The 19,896-nt window shown below is 31.9% G+C and overlaps 1 long non-coding RNA gene across 1 annotated transcript; it reads right to left on the bottom strand.

The window, feature by feature from the left end:
• Positions 1-400: 400 nt before the first annotated feature.
• LOC134229880 (uncharacterized) lies at positions 401-4,034 on the bottom strand. Its single transcript, XR_009984246.1, has 4 exons — positions 3,954-4,034; positions 2,316-2,400; positions 987-1,137; positions 401-491 (listed from the first exon to the last, which is right to left on the bottom strand). It is a non-coding gene; the product is annotated as an uncharacterized LOC134229880 (long non-coding RNA).
• Between the last annotated feature and the right edge of the window lie 15,862 nt (positions 4,035-19,896).

Raw genomic sequence — 19,896 nt, 5'->3', positions numbered from 1 at the left:
ATGGAATGGAAACTTGATGGAATCTTAAGGTTTTCTTTTATGGGAAACTACATGGAAGCTCGTGAAACCTTATGATTCCTGAAGTTTCCTTGACTCAGGAAACTATATGGAACTTGTGTAGCACTTTCTGTGTGGCGGAAACTTGGTGGAATTATCTGGAGTCCCATTCCTTGTGGAAATTACTGGGAAACATCAAGATTCCCTAACTTTTCTAAAGGAAGCAATGTGAAATAATGTGAATTCTTTTAAAAATCTATCAAAAAAATTTATTACATGTAAAAGAAAAAAGCATTTCCATTTTATGTGTTTAATAATTCATTTGATGTACAAATAAACTGTAACTGTATTTTTCAATGTTATCAAAATATTAAATAAATTCAAATATCTTCGATAAACAATGGAACAGTCTTTCACATAAATGTCCATTCATAAGGGTCATTAAGTACTTCTTTCAACATCAGTTTCCTGGTTTTCTTCTCATCACCTATGATCTGCAATATTCATACAAAATTATTATATGATGTCAGAATTAAAATGCTTGAATATAACTTAGAAATCTGAAAGATCAGTCAATGTCCTTAAATATACCAATATCAATAATTACTTTCCATGACCATGATACATATGATTTCAGCATTTAATGTATCTCTTTAATATTTAATGCTTTATGATAAGTGAAAAAAAAAAATAACACAATATAAATAATGTTTTCAGCCTTATTATGTCATTGAGAATATATTACTACATGTATCTCATACCAAGAACCCTGCTTTAAGTTTGATTAGTTTGAGAGAAAACATACCCTTTATAATAACAAAAATATTAGGGAGAGATTTTTTTTTAAATTTTGACATTCAACCTAGAAATTGGTTGAAGATCATTGCAGACCCTCCACCCCATTGCACAAAAGCTTGATTACACCAGGGGAGAAATATACTCTGGACTACGATTTTAAACAAAGATATACAGTAGATTTTGATACTGACCTTTGACCTAGAAAATTAGTCCAAGGTCACTCTTCATCCTCTATCCACAGGCTCTCTGTAGTTTAAGTTTGAGAGAGAAATATGCACAGAACAAGTGATTTCAGATGGAGTGATGGGTAGACACTGTCTTAGGGCATCCACAGAACAGGACCTAAAAATAATGCAATATATATGTATTACAGTATGGATATACTTGCACTTGTATGTTAATGATTTATCATATGCTGCATCGGACACATATGATTTTATCATGGTTTAAGTATACATGTATCTTATGAGTAATTTTATACCGGTATTGCATGTACGCTCAGTTTATTTAAGAAATAAATAACAAGTTTATAAACTTCAATGGGAGAGATACCACAAATGCATATATAAACAAGTAATTTAATTTTTTTTTACATATATTGACCAACATTATTTACATCCATTCATCATGTTCATGAATTGGCTGATCAAAATTCAGTCAGTTTTAGATCTATATGATATACCATAGTCAGTTTTAGATCTATATGATATACCATAAAGGACTTTCACATTTACAAAAGTTATTCCCCTTTGCAGGGTCGATCTGGGGTCAACCGGCTTAAGACGCTGTTTTCCCTCTTTAACCGTATCAATTTTGAGGGACAATATCTTAGAAATAAAATCTGTATGAACATATTCATTATGATTTTCATGTTGCCCCCATACTCTGGCAATACAGATCGTAATTGTCCAACATTTTTGAAGATTGAAAATATTAACAAGTAACTTACAAAGGACATTGCGGGGGAAATGAGCGATACGCCGACAATTGGAGAAAACTCTTAAGAATGTGAAATTCGTCTATTGGTAATGACTTTTCCTGTTTTAATGTCACTGAAAAATTAAGAGACATTAAAAATTTAAGCCCTATTGTCATACACGCATGCAGTTTTTTCATCCATATAACCTTTTAGTATCATAAAATTTACCAAAATTTAATACTTCAAATAATTTCATTGAATATCTATAAAATAAAGGAAACTCTTAAAACTTAGTGACTTGCAGAAATTATTCCTTGGAGAGAAAAAAATCTATCATATTTCATATAAATATGTGCATAATGAGCCTTTTTTATTCATTTACTTTTATTGAAGTGTATGTATTAGAGTACTGATTGTATGTCAATCATAGCAATACACACATAACATGGAGGGGGCAAATTGTTTCAGCCCTAGCTTTTACATAAAACTTCTTGTAGCTCACAGCTGATATACCACAGTTCAGTATTTAAATAAAATTTAGAATCTTTTTTTTTCAGGCAATTGTCATATACATACTAATCATGAATGAATTACCACTTACCAAATGACCACATCCTGAATCATCATACATTTTCTATGATTTTATCTCACTGGTTTTCTTTTAAAGTCACACAGTTTTCTTCTCTCTGAAATGATAAATTATGTCTAGGTACTATTGCATTCTAATTTAAACTAATTATGTAATAGCATTAGCAACAATCGGGATGGAAGAAAAAATAACCAGAAGTCTCTGTTGAGACTGTAGCTCTACTAGTTTGTACTTATCAAAAACTGATGCACAGAATTATGTATCTTAGTATAGTCTACTTGTGTGCCAAGTTATATTTAAATCAGACTAAAATTTAAGGAGGAGTAGTGTTTGCAGACAGACGGACGGACGCCGGATGCATTACTATCGCATAAGCTCTTCTGGTCTCTGACCAGTAGAGCTAAAAAAAGATGCGCTTGAGAAACACAGCAACAAAGTTCGAAAATACAATTTTTTTTAGCATACAGGTCACAGTCAAGATCACATAATCATTGTCCTTGTTGCCATTTGAAAGCACTTCATTAGTGGAGTATGCATACTAAATATGAAGCCACTATCTCGTATAGTTCTAAAGTTATGGTGAAGGTTTAAGTTGACAACAGACACTCAGACAGACACACAGATATACAATTATGGCAAAAGTTTGAACATTATAACTTGGTATACACACAGCCACTTCAAGGTATCAAGGGTAAAATTCACAGCACAGCGGGACTGCATTTTGACTTCGAGGGATCAAGGATTTCAAGAGATCAAGAGTTCGAGAAATCAAGAGCAAATCTGCTTAGTTATATAGTGGAAAAAATCGGGACCAGAGACTCACTTCAAGCGATCAAGAACTTCCGACCGAGAAATCGAAGTTCAAGCCATCAAGAGTTACCTGTATATACAGATATAAGTAGCATGTTATTATTTGCAATTTTGACCTAATGACAGCTAAATCTGTTCAGTAAGACAATACCGTGTACATGTATGTAAGTAGTTTTATTGTGCATGATTATTTACTTATTCTCTTGATCTTCTCAACTTGAAGTGTTCTGTATTTTATTACCAAGTTTGTAATTAACATAATGAAACATACCGTTTTCCACATCACATCCGTATCAGACCTTCGACCAATATCAGCCCTAGGGCCTCTGTCCCTCTGGCTGATATTGGTGTCTCGGGCTAGGATGTGATATGGAAAAGAGTATGTATTATTCGCTATACATTGACCTACTCAGGTCAATAATTGTGAAAAAACTGATAATTCAAGCTGATGATTCATTTGCATTTCTTGACATACTATCAATATTAATTCACTATTAGGCTTTTCTTTTTGTACATCTTCATCTCAACAGGTTAGACATTACAAAAAAAAAATCTTTTGAGCAGTAAACTATTTCAATAAACAATAAAACAAACCTAATCTCTTCAGAAAAGTGGACAGGCTTTCACCTACATTCACTTTTTTATGTATATTTTTCCTCCAATTCATCGTCATGCATATGATTAAGGGTTATGCTATTCGCTACAATGAACAATCTATTCCAACTGTTCTGATGAGGATATCCTTCATGAATAATCGGATAAGCTGAGATTAAAGACACTTTTTGTAAAAAATATCGATGCTTTTATCAAAGTTTTGAACCAAAAATGTTTAATTTATACCTTGCCATAAGTCGTAAGTTCCAAAAAACAAGAGTTGGCTGGATATCCGAAAAGTCAGAAAACACATGTATTCAAACCGGATGTTCTACAGTCTGAATTTAACTACGAAACCATGCTCGGTGTAACTATTATCATCCGGATAGTTTGAGCGGGATTAATTTTTTTTTTTTAATTCCGAAAAGTATTCATTTATATATAAAGAGAGAACATACATATGGACCATACATTTTAATAAACATGATAAAAGGCGAAACGTTGCCATTTTACAACATACAGCATGTACATGCACGGTGCCTTTGGGGCCTTCATATATTCTAAGTTATGCTATATCACTGTCTCATTTTTTTTTCTCTCTCTCTCTTTCTCTCTGCAATATATACACTTAACAATTTAAAACTTAGGTATCCAACTTTTCAAAATGGTGTCAGAACAAAAGTTGCCTCCGATAGTGAAGATTTTTTGTTGCCAAATATTACAACTATTTACCGTAAAAAGTTAACAAACATATACGTACACTAATCCTTCTTTGTTGGCCATTGCATTTATCACAGTCTTAAAGACACTGGGTGGTGAAACCATCTTAACTTTTCACATTTACCAGCTGCTTACACCTTCTTCTTCGTCCTTCTCGATCCTCCAAAAATGGCGCCTCGGGAAATTGACCAATGAAATAAAGCGCCTACAGAGCGATGCAAGATGGGAAATATAAACTGTTTACATTCACGGTTTCACTATGATTAAGTGTGATTATGAGACCTTATATTAGAATTAAATTAAGTTTTCCCCTTTTCATGGAATAAAAAGAGGGGCTCCTAAATATTTTTGCCGATATGATGTGTAGGCCTAGTATATTTAGAAAAAAAAGCGGTTAAATACATGAGGCAAGAGCAGAAAAAAAATGTTTCTTGCTTGACACCTCAACTTATTTGCCTTCGGGATATGGGTTTCGGGCTTGGTTGTTGGTAGTGGCCGTCCTTGCTGAAATTAAGTAACCCCCCCTCTCCCCCTTCTTTTAACTGTTACATGTATGATTATTAATTTATAATGTCACCCCAAAAGATGTTAAATTTTTAAAAGCACATTTTTTTTTATTGTGAACTTTCCACAGGAATTCTAAAAGGCATGAAAATGAGCTACAATTATAATATGATTCATTTATCAAGAACAGTTTTTTTTTATTTCAATAGTGATGATTGAAAAGTTCGGTGATTGATAATTCATTGCTAATAAATTGTTTTTTTTTGGGGGGGGGGATTAAATTACTAATTGAACTCCCTCCTTTTCTGGGTTTAATTTGATTTTGAGCCTGCTATCAATATTACTGGTGGACCTGCTAGACTTTTCTCTAATTGTTACATGTACATTGTACTTTAAACTCCTTGGCCTTTAGCTAAAAAAATTTCCCACATCATTTTAACACGTAAAATTGTTAAATGAATCAGAATGTTGAAAACCTTTTTCTTAGGAGAGTTATATCTCTAGGTGGAACAAAACTAACATTTTATCAAAGGCAGGAAAATATAACAGTATTTTAATTCAGTATTTTAGTCGTGATTGGTATAAGTGAAGTCATGGGAAAGATTATGTCGAAAGTCATCTATACTCGTTGATGTGCAGGGCTGTACTTATGCATACAGCTTTAGCTGGTCCCGCCCTGTATTTCTTTAATGTTTTTTTTTTCGTTAAGAAATCTGGTAAGGTATGCTAGTAAAAATAAAATCCCGGTTAGTTTATTACTCTAACGGAAATTACTTTCCTACAGGCCTGAAGATCAAGTCTATTAGTCACGCAAGTTTTTTTTTTAAAAAGAGTAGCATGTCGGCGAAAAACATAGATAAAGAAATGTTTGTTGAAGTATTGACAAACTTCATACCTTTATAGAATGAAATCAACAAAAACTGCACAAAAATACAATCGTGACAATTACTAGTATACAATGAATTAATTAATAGATTGCCTTAGCATGCACTACTTTAAAAGCCATGATTGTTCTTAAGGAAAACAAAATCATGCAAAATACTATAGACTTTTCTTTATCTAGAGCAATGACCTTTGGAGAAAAAAAAATGGCTGAAAATTTTAAAGTTTGTTAAATATAATGTATGTGCACTTAGGACCCTACATTGTAATTTCATGCGAAAAGTGCAGGCGTTTACTACATGGGGATCTGCGTACATATTTAAACAAAAAAGGAAAGGAAAAAAAAAACGTTTTATGTGATGAATTATCTTATAAACATTTATCTAATAAATGTCTTTGTAGTACGTTAGATTACAAATTTCACATGAAAACCCATCAACAATATTAAATACAGTTTTGATTTCACATTGATCTATTAACGTCATTCTGATTTAATATAATTATACACGACGAGAATTAAGATCTATTCAATACCTATAGAAAATTATTTAATTTCTAAAGAGGATTGTTTTATTTTAAATCAGTAATGAAAATTGAAATAAAAATTCTAAATAGTTTGTTCTTTCATTGAACTTCTTAAATGTAGGTTATTTTATAAATATGTTCTCTTGTATAACTTTATTTATGGAATATACAATTTTTTAAATGATAAAAGAAACACGAATCATCATCTTAATTTAAAAGAATTTTCGGTCGGAGACTGTGTGTGTACATGCTCAACAACAGCCCATTGTTCCCTTTAGGTACAAAACCGTCTCAATTCACATAGAATATACAAAAAATACACAGTGACAGGTGTCTTCGCGGCACGTGTCTCCACCTGAAATGGCACGTGATGACAGGTGTCCCTAAATACACAGGCCGGCCATAGTGACTTTTTCAAAGCTTTTTTTTTGGGGGGGGGGGAGGCTTCTCAAGGAAAAAAATGAAAAGCAACCCACCCACCCCCAATAATAAAAATAATAATTTAATAAATTAAAAAAAAATATTCACTATTAATAGTAAAATACTGGTATGAAAATACTCAACCCCCAGCCAATTCGATGAATGATTCTTATCTGACCAGTTTATATTAATATATTAATTCATATTAAAACAAAATCTTTATCACTTTCTAAACTTGTATTTAAAAACTTGAAACACTAAAAATGTAATTTTGACAAACCAACTGAAGTATTTTTTCCTGACGGATTACCCCGGTATATAAGAAATGCCAACCTCTGGTATCTAACACAAATGCCTGGTAAGGTACCTTGATGTCTTGTGAATACATGTAATTATGTAAAAATAATTCTTCAATGTCAATTGCAAAATATTGGAAAAATATTTAATTATTTTATTGAGGAACGTCTCACCTGTTCTTAATCAGTAATCGTAACTTGACATATTTCTTTATTTACTTTTTAATCGATCTTTTTAGTAAACCTTTTCTGTAAATAATTTCTTTAAATGTACCCTTCCTTAGCTCTTCCATTTTTTCAAAGGATCATTCATCATATTCAGCTTCAAGAAAGTGGGATCGGAAATGATTGATTTCTACATAACTGCATACACTTACTATTTTTTTTTTTTCCACTTCACGCATTCTATATGAGTTTACCAAAACTTATGTGATCAATCAAATTCAAAATTAAATTAAATTAAATAAAATTTAGTTAAATAAAATTAAATTAAAATTAAATTGCGTTCACGGTGCTGAAATATTGAATTAATCACACAGAAATACACATCTAGTTATTTTAACTGTTTGAATCTAATTATTTTGATACAGCATGTAAACACTTTTGAAATATGGTAACATAATTAAATATTTAACTTTTTGTAAAATAAAAGGTAGGTGGGTTAGTATTGAGATATACTTTCAAAGTTTCCCTGCCTGGGAAACATGCGGAAAACTACACATTGGTGGCTTCCATGTCGGGAATCTATATGTTTACAGAGTTTACATGAGGCATGTTTACATGGTTTCCTATCTTGGGAAATTTACGGGAAACCACAGGTTGGTTGTTTCCATATCAGGAATCTACATGGAAACCACCGGGGCATGTTTCCATGGTTTCCTATCTTGGGAAACTTACGGGAAACCACAGGTTGATTGTTTCCATGTCGGGAATCTATGTGGAAACCACCGGGGTATGTTTCCATGGTTTCCTATCTTGGGAAACTTACGGGAAACCACAGGTTGATTGTTTCCATGTCGGGAATCTATGTGGAAACCACTATGTGGTTTCCATAAAATGGAAGCTATATGGAAACTACTGATGTCACGATTCCCATATGTTTCCATCGGGTTTCCAAATTTGGGAAACCTGGCTTTTCATCCTGTGTTCTATTGCATGTATGATTATGATAGATTTTGGTTGCGTTTTCGTGTAAAATATTTATAAAAATCATGTTGATTTTACAGCATTTGGTAGAAACAAAGCAAAGTAGGCCCCAATGCTTTAAAATAAACATGGGAAAAATTAAATCTCCCATATATATTGAAATTAAGAAAAACATAGTTTGATTCTGTAATTAATTTTGACAGGGTTATCAATAATCAAATTTCACACTTTTCAAGCATTAAAATCACCGTTGCTATGGTAACAAGGAAGATGTGACCCAAATAACTCATGTTGGAAAGGACATTCATCTATACTTCCATGCACCAAAATATTAAAGCAAAATATTTTTTTTTCACATTCCACTCACTTTATATACAATACTCAATGGTTACTGACACGGCCTCTTAACTCTTTTAAATGAAGTTTTCAAGATTAAAACTGTTTGAGGAAAAAGCAACAAAATGAATGTCTTTTCCTTAACCCTACATATTCTTTCAGATTTAGGGGGAGGTCTAAAATAGGCTTTGCCTGCTGCCCAATCCCATTCACTTATGTGAATAAAATTTTGTATAAATAAAAAAAATATTCTTTCAGATTTCTATTTTTTCATAATCAAGTCGTTTTGAAAATATATTAAATTAGATTTATTAATCAATACCTCCTACATGTATGGATTATATAAATACTTAATATTGCTTGTGAAGAAAATATAGGATACAAACGAATTTAGATTAAACTCAATAGTAAAAAGGAGAAAGATTCATGTCTCATTCCTTACCACCTAGAAAAAAACGTACCATGACACCATATGCCTATGTACCCATGATGAAATTGGCAGCAGTGATTGAGCAATAAGAAGCCATATTCACAGAGATGGTTAGGTCTATATTCGTTTATTTCATTTCGTTTCTAGTTATTTGCAGATTCAAAATTTACATCTTACCCCTAATCAGCCCGATAAAAGAAACTTACCATGACAACATGCGCCTCTGTATCCATGATGGCAGTGACAAGAATTGTTGGGCAATAAAATCCCATGTTCACAGAGATGGCAAGGTCTATATTCATTTATTTCGGTTCCAGTTAGTGGAAGGGAGCAAGCCGAAAGGCAAGTATCGTGATTTTTCGGTGACACTGTCAGGGGGCAACAAAACTCGCGTTGTCTTAATTGTGTCTGGTTTCCACACTGACCAGTACATGCATGCCAAGCCAACCAAGGATGAAATGCGCAATCGTCGTGTGATTTACAGACGCAACGAACAGAATTAAGATTGGGAATTAATAAAACAAAAGCTATGTGCCATATGAAGTCGATCATTATCATTGTAAAAGAGTTAATTTTTACGATGCACTTAAAAGTCACTCAAATGCTTTGCTTATTTCTAAATAAACTTTTCACTTCAGTAGTCAGGGCTTTTTCTATCAATTGTATCATCTCCAACAACACCCCTATTTAATCCTTTAGTCGCCTCCTTACAGGGTTCTTTACAGCTGAATCTGTACATTCTTGTACTGGAAAAGAACTGAGGAATGTTTACAATACGTGCAAAGATCAATGAATGTGGATAAATTTGATGTGTGAAATTTAGAATCAGACACATACTTATTATTGGATAATCATTTATTATTGCAATAAATGATAGACAAGTTGTTTTTATTTGCACGCATCAGACTTATATTCATAGTACATCTCCTTTTTTTCATATGTTCGATTAGAAATTCCAGTACCGCTGTACCTTCGAAGGTATTGTGGCACGCCGATTAATATTGGAGTCGTATTATTATTATTGGATAATAATTTATTAATGATATAAATGATAGACAAAATTGATTTTCCATGTACAGATGATAAATATATATTCGTGTTAACGTCTCTTTTTATTTCAGATCAGAATGTTTAGTCACCTTAATCTTCAAAAAGGATAAAAGATACAAAATAATAATTTTAACTATCTGAGCCTGGATAAAAATGATTTAACTCCATAGAAGACTACTACATGTATTTACTCTCTCAAATTCGTGTAGGATGGTATCTTTTGTTTCAAGATTACACTTTTTTTTTACGGAAATTGACTTCATGTCTGTTTAAGAGTAGAGAAAAAATCTTTTTTTCCCTACAAGAAGTATTCAATACGAAAGCCGGATAGGCTCATTTCTGAGAAGATAAAAAAAAAATTAACTCGTTATAACGAGATAATTAACTCGTTATAACGAGAAAACTAACTCGTTATAACGACTTAGTTATCTCGTTATAACGAGTTAGTTATCTCGTTATAACGAGTTAGTATCTCGTTATAACGAGTTAGTTTTCTCGTTATAACGAGTTAATTATCTCGATATATCGACTTAGTTATCTCGTTATAACGAGTTAATTATCTCGTTATAACGAGTTAGTATCTCGTTATAACGACTTAGTTATCTCGTTATAACGACTTAGTTATCTCGTTATAACGAAATAGTTATCTCGTTATAACGACTTAGTTATCTTGTTATAACGAGTTATTTATCTCGTTATAACGAGAAAATTAACTTGTTATAACGAGTTAATTTTTCTCGTTATAACAAGTTAATTTTCTCGTTATGACGAGTTAAAAACTGATCTAAAGTTGATATATCTAAGTGATAGGAAGTATAGTAGTTTAGCATATAAAACCAAGTTGATCAAATTTGTTTATAGTGTATATGATAAAGATTTTTATTGAAAAACAGCAAACTAGTTTATTATTATTTTTTTTTTCGAGGGGTTGTGCCTGTGATTGTATTCTGTTTATGTATAAACGATGCAGTTGATTTGTATTGTATACTTAAAAGACCGAAGACAAATACATGTACATGTATACCGAAACTTATGACTGCCTCTTGATGTTGTGTAATGAGTGGGCAGTAGCCCCCGAATTTTACGCCCATGGCCTCATTGCTGATGTCTCCATATCCCCCTTCTTCAAAACATTTCTGACTCTCAAAATAATACATATCACACTGTAAGTGTATACAATATATGTTGCATGAACGCCTGCGTTAGCTTCCTATTATAATGTATTAATTTAGGTACTAAGACATTGGATGTGAAAGCTAATAAGTCATCCAAAACATATCAGAAAAATTAGTGTCTTTTATCGGAGAAAGTTGTCATAAATAAATTGCCAAACATTGAAGTACATTTGGCAATAGATTATTCTTTTTATATTGTGTCCTTGGAGACGTTCACGTATAAATGTGTAAATAAAGATTGCTATACTTATCAAATTGTGATTATTGACAGCAAGATAGTTTAGGATTTATATTATTTAAACCATATCGCAAATTAAAACTTTTTATCAATTTTAAAGTGAAGTATGATTGATAGTTATCAACTAAACATCAATGGCATTAAACATATAGCCATTTTAATTCATAACTAACTCGTTATAACGAGATAATTAACTCGTTATAACGAGATAACTAAGTCGTTATAACGAGATAATTAAGTCGTTATAACGAGATAACTGACTCGTTATAACAAGATAATTAATTCGTTATAACGAAATAACTAAGTCGTTATAACGAGATAGTTAACTCGTTATAACGAGATAACTAAGTCGTTATAACGAGATAACTAACTCGTTATAACGAGATAACTAAGTCGTTATAACGAGATAACTAACTCGTTATAACGAGATAAGTAACTCGTTATAACGAGATAACTAAGTCGTTGTAACGAGATAATTAACTCGTTATAACGAGATAATTAACTCGTTATAATGATATAACTAAGTCGTTATAACGAGATAACTAACTCGTTATAACGAGATAATTAACTTGTTATAGCGAGAAAACCAGCTCGTTATAACGAGATACTAACTCGTTATAACGAGATAAGTAATTCGTAATAACGAGATAAAGCTAAGTCGTTATAATGAGATAATTAAATCGTTATAACGAGATAATTAACTCGTTATAACGAGATACTTACTCGTTATAACGAGATAACTAAGTCGTTATAACGAGATAATTAACTCGTTATAACGAGTTAATATTTTTATTTTATCTTTTCAGAAATGAGCCTATCAGGCTTTCGTAATTCAACGTAAAAAAGCAATCTTATTCGAGTATCATTGAATCTAAAATAGACCCAAGGAATCAAAACGTTAGATTATTTATTCTTTGTAAAAAATATACCTTATATCTGATTCTATTAATTCCTAAGGAAACCTACGTTTTAAATGGCAATAGTTGGTTACATTAATATTAGATCGGAATTTGTTAGACAACAAAAGGGTATGACTGATACTTGAATCCATTTAAAGCGTCAGTAAGATCCCCCATAGGCCATGATTACCTATAAAAATCTGGTTCTACTTTTTATAAATGACCTGGGCGTCGGTCTTTGTTGTCTTTTCCTGACTATCAGGGGACAATTCAAAGTTCTATCATGCCAATCTCAAACTTAAACAGCATGTATATACTATTCATCAATAAATTGTTTCTATATATCTGTTCAAGCAATTGTGAATGATGTAATACTCCTGTAACTGGTCAACACACCAATTCCATCAGAAAACCTGTTACGTAACAGTGTTCATGCTCTGACTACAGGTTAAAACATTTCATAAGGTTGTAGCATGAATAACACATTTCATACCAATTGTTAGACCTTTTCTTCTAATTTGACCATGGAACAGCTACGGTAATCATTACAAAGGATTCACGGTGGATGTGACTGGTCGACAGGGGATGCATATTCTTTGGGGGTACCCAATCCAAGATCATGAATTTCAAGGGGGTCTGTTTTCTGTCTCCTCTTGTCAGATTCTTTTGTATTTATTATTTGTCATTCATTATTTTCTAAAGTAAATACCTGTGTGTTTATACCTTTTTTTGCACGCATTTTTATGAAACTTTGCTTATTGGTATAGCCGAACACCGGAAATGAATATGAAAAGAAAAATTTGTTGGCGTCTTGGTTACTTTGGTAAATGAGGAAAACGATCGAAAAATGATCAACCTTGAAGCTATTTTGAATGAATATTTAGATTAAATTTAGACTAAAATTCAAATGACCATTTCTCGAAAAATCATTTAAGATCTCGTTGCCACTTATGATTATAAAGAAATTTATAACTTAATAGATCCCAGGGGTACATTCAGAAAACATTTCAAACACTTATACATGCTACAAACTGCTTAATTTTCATGAATAATAAGTTTTTTTTGAGCTCTCCCGATTAGGATCACAGAAAAATATAAAATATCGAAATTATTTGCAAAATTTCTATGTTAAAACACATTCTGATTGCACATACAACTACTCTGAAGTTGACATCAAATACATTCTTGAGTTTCTGATTGATAATATCTATGTGGTTTTTTGGAGACCAGGTCTTTTAATAATGTATTGGAATTCCCATAGGTACCAATGGAGCTCCGTTATAAGCAGACCTATTTTGTATTTATATGAAGCAGAATTTGTGCAAAATCTTATGCGTGAAAACAAGTAAACACTTGCTGTAGCCTTCGTCTCTACACTTAGATATATCGACGACGTATTGTTAATTAATATTGGTAATTTCCATTCCTATGTCGATATGATGTATCCTGGTGAGCTTGAGATAAAAGATACCACAGAATCTGATACATCTGTTTCATACTTGGAAATTTCACTTGAAAAAGACGTTAATTGCAATCTAAAAAACCAAGCTTTATGACAAACGTGATGACTTTAACTTTTCTATCGTCAACTACTCTTACTTATTCAGCAATATACCTTCATTATCTGCATATACGGCGTTTATATATCTAAGTTGATTAAAGATGCAAGAACATGCTCTACGTATGAACAATTTCTAAAACGAGGTAAATTATTGACATGCTCTACGTATGAACAATTTCTAAAATGAGGTAAATTATTGACAAACAAGTTGATTAAACAAGAATGTCAGCTGTCTCGTTTAAGGTCATCGTTTCGTAACTTCTTTGGTAGATACAATGACCTTGTCAGCAAATATAATTTATCATTGAGTCTAATGCTGACCGACGTTTTTCTTACTAATTGTTAGTGCATTATTCATACACTGAATTGACGACGCATTTTCCCGTTATTTCCTGATCATGACAAGGAGCACACGGTGGGCGTGACCGGTCAGCAGGGGATGCTCACTCCTCCATGGCACCTGATCCCACCTCTGATATTTTAGAAGTCCGTGTTTGCTCTGCTCCTATTTTGTATTGGTTTATGGAATTTGATATTGAATACTGTTCGTTATCTCCATATCCTTTATTGCCACACTTTCATCAAGCTTTTTGTGGATTTTGTGGTAGTCAGAATTAACAATCAAGTTGGTTACATTTTACAATAAAAAAGGCTATTGGAAAGAACCTGATTGAACAAAGGTACGTATCCGAAAGCATAATTCTTTCAATATATAAAAAATGTTTATCTATAATTTAAATAGCGATAACGTAATTTTTAAATTTTGATAAATTAGACCATTGGCTTAAAAATTGTTATTTTTATAGAAACCTCACATTCCTTCACAAACATCGCAATAGACCCTTCTAACCCCCATATGAGGTTTTTGTCTTTCGGTTTATTCGATACGCAGGTGCACGTACATACGTACTCTAAGTATTAGTAATGTTTAAATATTGAGAGTAATAATGTTAAACGGTCTATTCAAACAATACCAATCGGAAGCAGAACAAAAGGGCACCTTGCACCTTAAAAAATAGAGATGAATAGGCATTCATTGTAGACTACTGTCACTCCTCGTGATAAGGGAATGCTGTGTACGTATTAGTAAGGGAAGTTGACAATAAGAAAAATAAGAACAGCACATTAATCATCACATTTGTTGTAGGTGACCATTAACGTGTTGTTTAAAAATGCATAGTTTTTTCACAGAAAAATAATCACATGACTACCTTGTTTATTTCATTTTATCTAAAATGTTACTTGCATTTTATGAAGTTTTAAAAATGACAATATACCGGTGCTTTTTTTTATTTGTTTGAACTTCAAAGACTAAGTATAAGCAAATACTACTGAGCAGCAACAGCATTCCATTTTTATTGCCTTTTTGCAGTGATGAGTTGGTCGGATTACAATTGCAGAATTAAAACCGTTATAACAATGATTAATAAAGATAAAAAGGGCTTCGGTATCCAAATATTTTTTTTACATTTGAATCAACTCTAGATAATCTGAGAATTAGGTAGATGAATAAAAGAAAGTATAAATAAATAAGAAGAATCTTAACAAATCGGTGTCAAATAAAATATGCAATATTGGTGGTTGATTATTACAAATACTTTTTATCAATTACTTGAGAATTTAATGCACTTAAGCGATAGCAAACAAGATTTCAAGAAATGCACTTTGAACTTGTCTTATCATTGACCTCTGATATCAGATTTAAGACAAATGGGACAAGGGAAGCAACTCTAAAATACACCAAGCTCTTTCATGCATAATCGATAGAAGGAAAATACATATACATTCAATCATTACAAATCGAATGTCTTTTCAAATCATGTTCAATATGACTTGGATTTATAAAGTAAAGAACATGAAACTTTCATTCAATATTATATTTAACAATATTTTTATAATGAATAAACAAAATAGGACCAGACAGCAGGCACTGTCTATATAAGTCCTCTCCATAACATATTATATATCAATATTATATATGCCCACGGACAAATATTTTTTCTACCTCATTATTGTAGTAACTTGTACTTTTCAAACTAGAAAAAAAAAGATAAAAGAACCCAGTGTGGCTCTAGTTTTCTTCAATGAAAAAGTTGAATTTAATAAAGAATCCTACAGTTAGAAGAAACCATATCCAATTGTTTGAGATTATGAATTTAATGCAAATTGGAGGAAAGCTTAAGTAAAAATTTTTTTTAAGATGTAAGAAGTGTTAAGTATCATTTCTAACTGGCTAACACTTGACACTTTAAAATAACCTTTGAAATGCAATCACATTCAATATCATTTCAATGAAAATTAAACAAATTGAGATAACGAACTGTATTCAAGATCAAACATCCATAAAACAATACAAAATAGGAGCAGAGAAAATACGGACCTCCAAAACATCAAATGTGGGTTCAGGTACCATGGAGGAGTGAGCTCCCCTGCTGACCCGTCACACCGGCCGTATACTCCTTGTCATGATCAGGAAATAAAGGAAAAATATGTCGACATTTCAGTGTATAAATAATGGACTAACATTAGTATGAAAAACGTCAGTCAGCATTTGACTCCATGATAAATTTTATTTGCTGACAAGGTCACTGTATCGACTAAAGAACTTACGAAATGGTGACATTAAACTAGAGTACTAAAATTCTTGTTCCATCAAATTGTTTGTCAATAATTTACCTCATTTAGAAATTGTTTATACGCAGAGCATGCTCTTGCGTATCGAATCAGCTGAGATAAACTACGTAAATGTATGCAGGTGATGAAGGTATATTGCTGTATAAGTAAGGGAAGTTGACGATAGTATAATTAAAGGCATCACATTTATCATAAATCTTGCTTAACGTCTTTTTAAAGTAAAATATCCATATATTAAACAGATGTGTCAGACTCTGTGGTATCTCTTATCTTAAGCTCACCGGGATATATCATATCGACATTAGAATGGAAATTACCATTGTTATTTGAAATTACGTCGTCGATATATCTAAATGTCGAGTTGAATGCCACAGCAAGTGTTTACTTCATTACACAAATTCTGCTTTATATGAATACAAAAATAGATCTGATAATAACGGAGCGTAATGGGTATTCATGGGAATTGCAAAAGATTGTTGGAAGACTTGGTAAAACAAAACAACATAGATATTGTCAATCAAAAACTCAAGCATCTCTTTGATGTGAACTTCAGAGTACGTGTCTGTAAATCAGTATGTTTTTTAGCAAAATAATGTTGCAAATGGCCAATGACAAGGTAAGTTCCATTTTTATTGGTAAAGCAGCTACAAATGATATGAAAAAAACCTGGACTTTAATTTAATGTGGGGAATGATTGTATATAAAATTGAAAATTCGTAAGTTTTTAATCTGTGACTTTTTTTGAAAATGTGACCTCTAACTTTAACCATAGGTATACATTTTGAAAAAAAAAAAATCAAGTCTAATGCTCCTAAATTCATATTTTCTAAACAACACTTAAGAAAATACAAAACTCAGACTAAATGAGAAAATACAGGTTTTTAGCTATATGTGCAATTTTTAAGGGGAAAAAAGTGAGCAACTTCAATCAAAAATTGTTCTCTAAGGCTCACATCTATTTTGAAAATGTTTGTTTATTGAAACATTGCTAAAGAGATCAAATAAATAAAACAATTGGAAAAAAGCAACTACAAAATCAGATTCACCAAGCGCTATTGGGGCATAACTTTTAAAGGAAAATACAACTAATCATTACAAAACAACTGTCTTTTAAAATCCTGTCCATCATGGCTTGGGTGGTCTCTAAAAAGTCTTGTCAACAAAAACACTCTAAATAAAACATTAAATCAAATACTGACTGATGTTTCAAACTTATTTATACACTGAATTGTCGACAGATTTTCCAGTTACTAGTATTTACTAGTTAAGACGAGAAGTACACGACTGGTTTGACGGGTCAGCAAGGAATGCTTATTCTTTCACTGACATCTGATCTCATCTCTGATGTTTTAGAGGTCTGTGTTTGTTCTGCTCCTCATTTGTATTATTTGATTGGACTTTTGAGCTTGAATTTTATCTCCATATTTTTCTGATAAAATAAATATCGTGTAACTTCCCAGAAGGATCGAAATATCATAAAATGCACCAATTTTCAATAACTTGGTACACAAGAGAATGGTATGTGTAAGTCTATGACAAAAACAAGCTACTGATAATCAGTCCATTTTACAAGGGCTTCAACAGTAACCACAACCTATCATTAGGTCAAATTTGAACGATATATTTATTCCAAATTGAGCAATTACTGTGGGCTTTTCTGGTCTCATGACTTAAACAGATAGGTAATGATTGGTGTGAACGATAACCCCTCCCTGGCACCTGGTACCCCCTCTGGTGTATCGAGAGGTCTGTGCTTTAGTCTAGTTTACGATTTGCATTGTTCAAAGGATTTAAAGGATGGGTCAATATTCGCATCATAATTTCTGAGTGTGTCAATATGTTTTAGAAAACGCATTTAAACATAATGATAAAATCCATCTCTGATCACTATCAGATACACATGATTTATGGCACCAGTAAAAGAAACTGAAATGAAAATATTATCACCGATAAATTCATTTTATACGATCCTTAGATCAATCGATGAAGTCCGTAAAGGAATCTATCATAACTAGTTTGTACAAAACCTAAAATACACTAATATAGTCTTATGCCTTGCAAATAAAGGTACTATAAACATAATTCACAACAAGGCCAATATGTGGTAGAAATGTCAGAAAGCTTCATAACGAATTTTAATGTACCAATTTGAATATGTTTCAAAGAAATAAAGAAAAAGAAAAGAAATGTAAAGATAGATAATGAGTTTTATGAGATTTAAAACCTTTTATTAATACCCTTCTCAAAAGATATATCTTGGTAATACAGATGTACGACTCTTTGATTTGCAATATTCATAAAATCAACTCAAAACTTTAGGTTCGTTTTCTTTACTTGAACGTCACCTTAAAAAGTGAAAAGAAAATTTGCCATTTCCTTAATTTATCTCAAATAGTAGTCCAAATTGTAGATTTTTTTAAGGAATGAAGCTTATTTCAACTTATATTATACGATATAACATAACTTGGGGCAGTTTACGCTTCGCGGTTTATAAAAAAGCGTAAACTGCCCCAAGTTTTATTATATCGTATAATATAAGTTGAAATAAGCTTCATTCCTTATAATGTAATTTCAGTGCAGACAATGAGACAATTTTTCCCCCAGAATAAGTCTTTACATTGATTAAATTTTAAAAATAACGTCAAGCGGAGTAATTTGTTTTTTGACGTAACTCACTGTGACGTAGGCAAGTTATGTTATACAAAATGGATAAAATCTTTGATCCAGTCAAATGACGTGTAACAAGTAAAATTAAATTATAAAGATTTATTGAACTTTTCTTGTCAAAATTTGTACCTTTTCCAACAATATTCAATCCTGGATCGTCCATATTAAAACACATGAACAATCCTATAATTTGAGGAATTTCTAGTGGAATGGCAAGTTGAGTCATTCTTTTCTACAAAGTTCACAATTTAAAAGGTTTTTGTTTTATACTTAATTTTACTCAAAATTTTTCATCTACCTTACGAAAAAGGGTGTTACCGATCTACAGTTAAGTCCCCCTGGCACCCGATCGAACTTTTAGAATTTCTTTGGACCAGTCTTTTTTTTCCCCTTTTTTTCAGATTTGTAATGTTTGTTCATTTATTGAGACCGATCAATGTTTGACATCCTCGCCATTCAACATTGAAATCAGACCAACCGTGGTCATTTTAATTGGAAATTAACTTTTGCGCAAGAATTGTTAACTTGATTCTTTGAGACCCGTGGTCTTTGTTTTGATCAGATAACACTTTCAGGTGTTGGTTGGTTAATTAAACCAAACTCCGTGATAGATATAGCCTTTATCTAATTATTTTGACCTACCTCCACACGCTTGCCGCAATAATACAGATGTCATCTGACAGCTTGAGTTTGTGATCTGGTACTC

This window comes from Saccostrea cucullata, unplaced genomic scaffold, assembly GCF_032062105.1.
Source record: "Saccostrea cucullata isolate Sc308-1 unplaced genomic scaffold, CSIRO_AGI_Scuc_v1 ctg1443, whole genome shotgun sequence".
In the NCBI taxonomy this organism is placed as follows: Eukaryota; Metazoa; Mollusca; class Bivalvia; order Ostreida; family Ostreidae; genus Saccostrea; species Saccostrea cuccullata.
The sequence above is the reverse complement of the archived record's forward strand: the minus strand, read 5'-3'. Positions and strand labels throughout refer to the sequence as shown.